Below are 6,000 nucleotides of genomic sequence, written 5' to 3' on the forward strand. Positions count from 1 at the left end.
CCTTCACTGTCCCTGTCCCCTTCACTGTCCCCTTCACTGTCCCCTTCACTGTCCCCTTCACTGTCCCCTTCACTGTCCCCTTTACTGTCCCCTTCACTGTCCCCTTCACTGTCCCCTTTACTGTCCCCTTCACTGTCCCCTTTACTGTCCCCTTCACTGTCCCCTTCACTGTCCCCTTTACTGTCCCCTTTACTGTCCCCTTCACTGTCCCCTTCACTGTCCCCTTCACTGTCCCCTTCACTGTCCCCTTTACTGTCCCCTTCACTGTCCCCTTCACTGTCCCCTTTACTGTCCCCTTCACTGTCCCCTTCACTGTCCCCTTCACTGTCCCCTTCCCCTTCACTGTCCCCTTCACTGTCCCCTTCTCTCTCCCCTTCACTGTCCCCTTCCACTGTCCCCTTCTCTCTCCCCTTCACTGTCCCCTTCCACTGTCCCCTTCTCTCTCCCCTTCACTGTCCCCTTCCCCTTCACTGTCCCCTTCCCTATTCCTCCACTGTCCTCTTCCACTGTCCCCTTCTCTCTCCCCTTCACTGTCCCCTTCCCTATTCCTCCACTGTCCCCTTCACTGTCACCTTCCCCTTCACTGTCCCCTTCCCCTTCACTGTCCCCTTCCCTATTCATCCACTGTCCCCTTCTCTCTCCCCTTCACTGTCCTCTTCACTGTACCCTGACTAAAATTGTATTCAAGAGAATGATAGACTTGGAAACAGGAGAAGTTGCGCCCTGTACGGTACGAAATGACAAAGGTTGTACAACACCAACTGTACTCAGGAGAAGATGCCCCGTTGTACGATATAATAGACAGAGGTTTTGTGTTGTGAGATATGATATCTGTGTTCTTTGTTCATCACGTTTCCATATGGGGGTCTTTAAAAACCAACTGATCCTTAAAATGACACTCGGTATAATTCCGAATACCAAAAATGTACGAAATCGATGCAGGGGCGAAGGTTTATATCAAATGAAACAACAATCAATCAATTAATGTCTTGCTTTTTAATATACACAATCATGATTAATAATCATGCTAATTAATTCCTGCTGTCTGTGTATCCATGATGTGTCCGTCTGTATGTTCCTGTTCAGAAGCCCCGCGGCACAGTGTCGCCACGGCAACAGTTTCTACAGCACCATCGGTTGCCATGGGGATGGAGAACCACACCATATGTTGGGTAGTAGAGTTGTGTTGTATGGATATTAGAAGTTTAACTATTTTATTGTTCTTTTATTTATTTATTTTTAACTTTTTTATATATTTTAAGAGTTTGGGCCAAAACTTGGCCTTGGATGGAACATTGAAAACATTGTGAGAAAGCTCTATTTTAGCTAAGCTGTGTGGCTTCCTTCACCCTCCCCCCAAGTAACACCTGCTACTTTGCCATTTATTTTACAACTCTAGTTCAAATAAGAGCAGAGAAAATGTCTTTCCCTAATTAAATCCCGATAAGATAAAAACGTATGGTTTATTCAACATAATAACAGACCAGTCAGTGTTCTTATTTACAAACAGTATAATTTGTCTTAAGTTTTGTTAATACGGGTTCTAAGCCCCTCTCCTTGTGCATACATACGGCTGGCTGTATATTGCATCTGCTAAATGTGGTAAATAGTGAAAAATGTTGTTTGATTTTGGGATCCCTTATACCTTTCAGATGTGTATATTAGCCAATTGATCTATTTTTAAAGGAGTTCCCACCACTGTTATCTAAGCGATACATTTTTTTTTTTGGAGGGCGTTAGCACAAGGCAATGTATATACTGTGTAAGTACAGAAATTTTGGTAATACATGTTGTTGTTTTTTTTTTTTTCATTTTCCAGATCTCATCTTTAATTTCAGGATTTTAAAAAAAAATGTTGAGGCCAGTGGTGTTTGTCGTAGTGTTGGTGACATGCAGATCAGAAAGGTTTAGAGAAGATTGGTAGATTTTGATGAGTGTCAGGGAGTCTATGGGTACAGTTTGTTAGCTGGCGTATTAGCGTTCTCTCTTGGCTAACTGCTGAGCTAACGTCATTAGCTAGCTCCAACATTACACTCTGTTAGCTTTTTCTTTAGTTGGCTGTGTTAGCTAGCTGACTAGAGATAAATAGAGGACTCATCTTTGTGTCTGTGTCGTTATTGCGTCTGTGACAGCATTGGCTTTTTCAAAGTAGTCCATGTTCTTCTTCACAATTGTCTGATCCCTGCAGAAGCACTCAATGGCGCTGCCCATGCTAAGATGGCCCTTTGTCCACTAGAGAACTAGGACTAACATTCTATATGGCTAACTCCAACACCACACTTCTTTAACCTGCTCCAACACCACACTTCTTTAACCTGCTCCAACACCACACTTCTTTAACTAGCTCCAACACCACACTTCTTTAACCTGCTCCAACACCACACTTCTTTAACTAGCTCCAACACCACACTTCTTTAACCTGCTCCAACACCACACTTCTTTAACCTGCTCCAACACCACACTTCTTTAACTAGCTCCAACACCACACTTCTTTAACCTGCTCCAACACCACACTTCTTTAACCTGCTCCAACACCACACTTCTTTAACTAGCTCCAACACCACACTTCTTTAACCTGCTCCAACACCACACTTCTTTAACCTGCTCCAACACCACACTTCTTTAACTAGCTCCAACACCACACTTCTTTAACCTGCTCCAACACCACACTTCTTTAACCTGCTCCAACACCACACTTCTTTAACTAGCTCCAACACCACACTTCTTTAACCTGCTCCAACGCCACACTTCTTTAACTAGCTCCAACACCACACTTCTGTAACCTGTTCCAACACCACACTTCTTTAACTAGCTCCAACACCACACTTCTTTAACCTGCTCCAACACCACACTTCTTTAACTAGCTCCAACACCACACTTCTTTAACCTGCTCCAACACCACACTTCTTTAACCTGCTCCAACACCACACTTCTTTAACTAGCTCCAACACCACACTTCTTTAACCTGCTCCAACACCACACTTCTTTAACCTGCTCCAACACCACACTTCTTTAACCTGCTCCAACACCACACTTCTTTAACCTGCTCCAACACCACACTTCTTTAACCTGCTCCAACACCAAACTTCTTTAACCTGCTCCAACGCCACACTTCTTTAACTAGCTCCAACACCACACTTCTGTAACCTGCTCCAACACCACACTTCTTTAACTAGCTCCAACACCACACTTCTTTAACCTGCTCCAACACCACACTTCTTTAACTAGCTCCAACACCACACTTCTTTAACCTGCTCCAACGCCACACTTCTTTAACTAGCTCCAACACCACACTTCTTTAACTAGCTCCAACACCACACTTCTTTAACCTGCTCCAACACCACACTTCTTTAACCTGCTCCAACACCACACTTCTTTAACTAGCTCCAACACCACACTTCTTTAACCTGCTCCAACACCACACTTCTTTAACTAGCTCCAACACCACACTTCTTTAACTAGCTCCAACACCACACTTCTTTAACTAGCTCCAACACCACACTTATTTAACTAGCTCCAACACCACACTTCTTTAACCTGCTCCAACACCACACTTCTTTAACCTGCTCCAACACCACACTTCTTTAACCTGCTCCAACACCACACTTCTTTAACCTGCTCCAACACCAAACTTCTTTAACCTGCTCCAACGCCACACTTCTTTAACTAGCTCCAACACCACACTTCTGTAACCTGCTCCAACACCACACTTCTTTAACTAGCTCCAACACCACACTTCTTTAACCTGCTCCAACACCACACTTCTTTAACTAGCTCCAACACCACACTTCTTTAACCTGCTCCAACGCCACACTTCTTTAACTAGCTCCAACACCACACTTCTTTAACTAGCTCCAACACCACACTTCTTTAACCTGCTCCAACACCACACTTCTTTAACCTGCTCCAACACCACACTTCTTTAACTAGCTCCAACACCACACTTCTTTAACCTGCTCCAACACCACACTTCTTTAACTAGCTCCAACACCACACTTCTTTAACTAGCTCCAACACCACACTTCTTTAACTAGCTCCAACACCACACTTATTTAACTAGCTCCAACACCACACTTCTTTAACCTGCTCCAACACCACACTTCTTTAACCTGCTCCAACACCACACTTCTTTAACCTGCTCCAACACCACACTTCTTTAACCTGCTCCAACACCACACTTCTTTAACCTGCTCCAACACCACACTTCTTTAACTAGCTCCAACACCACACTTCTTTAACCTGCTCCAACACCATACTTATTTAACTAGCTCCAACACCACACTTCTTTAACTAGCTCCAACAACACTCTTCTTTAACCTGCTCCAACACAACACTTCTTTAACCTGCTCCAACACCACACTTCTTTAACCTGCTCCAACACCACACTTCTTTAACTAGCTCCAACACCACACTTCTTTAACCTGCTCCAACACCACACTTCTTTAACCTGCTCCAACACCACACTTCTTTAACCTGCTCCAACACCACACTTCTTTAACCTGCTCCAACACCACACTTCTTTAACTAGCTCCAACACCACACTTCTTTAACCTGCTCCAACACCACACTTCTTTAACTAGCTCCAACACCACACTTCTTTAACCTGCTCCAACACCACACTTCTTTAACTAGCTCCAACACCACACTTCTTTAACCTGCTCCAACACCACACTTCTTTAACCTGCTCCAACACCACACTTCTTTAACCTGCTCCAACACCACACTTCTTCAACTAGCTCCAACACCACACTTCTTTAACCTGTCCAACACCACACTTCTTTAACCTGCTCCAACACCACACTTCTTTAACCAGCTCCAACACCACACTTCTTTAACCAGCTCCAACACCACACTTCTTTAACCTGCTCCAACACCACACTTCTTTAACTAGCTCCAACACCACACTTCTTTAACTAGCTCCAACACCACACTTCTTTAACCTGCTCCAACACCACACTTCTTTAACCTGCTCCAACACCACACTTCTTTAACCTGCTCCAACACCACACTTCTTTAACTAGCTCCAACACCACACTTCTTTAACCTGCTCCAACACCACACTTTGTTAGATAGCTCCAACACCACACTTCTTTAACCTGCTCCAACACCACACTTTGTTAGCTAGCTTTGTTAACTAACTTCAAAAGAATGGGGTTGGTCTTTCACAATCATTACTTGTGATTATATGATACACACGTAACTGCCAAAATAAAGGAAACACTTGAGTAAATGAAAGCAGGTGCTTCCACACAGGTGTGGTAATTATGCAATTAACATCCCATTATGCTTAGGGTCATGTATGAAAATGCCCAGTTGCCCATTATTTTGGTGACTATGTCTAGAAGAAGAGACCTCTTACTTTGAAAGAGTGATTGCAAAGTGTGTGTGTGTGTGTGTGTGTGTGTGTGTGTGTGTGTGTGTGTGTGTGTGTGTGTGTGTGTGTGTGTGTGTGTGTGTGTGTGTGTGTGTGTGTGTGTGTGTGTGTGTGTGTGTGTGTGTCACTAGATCTCAACCCAATTGAACAGTTATGGGAGATCCCTCCAAGAGTTCCAGACACTTGTAGAAACTATGCCAAGTTATATTGAAGCTGTTCTGGTATCTTATGTTGGTGTTTCCTTTATTTTGGCAGTTACCTGTTTAATGCTTTATCATGATCACTTCTGGCAATAAATAAACATTTACACACCATATCAAAATTTAACATTTCTGAACTATATCTAGTCACATCACTAACCCAGCATTAGTCCCACATATCACTAACTCAGCATTAGTCACACATATCACTAACTCAGCATTAGTCACACATATCACTAACCCAGCATTAGTCACACACATCACTAACTCAGCATTAGTCACACATATCACTAACTCAGCATTAGTCACACATATCACTAACCCAGCATTAGTCACACATATCACTAACTCAGCATTAGTCACACATATCATTAACTCAGCATTAGTAAAACAGATCATTAACTCAGCATTAGTCCCACATATCAC

This window comes from Oncorhynchus mykiss, chromosome 10 (assembly GCF_057628025.1).
Source record: "Oncorhynchus mykiss isolate SJ-2025 chromosome 10, ASM5762802v1, whole genome shotgun sequence".
Lineage (NCBI taxonomy): Eukaryota > Metazoa > Chordata > Actinopteri > Salmoniformes > Salmonidae > Oncorhynchus > Oncorhynchus mykiss.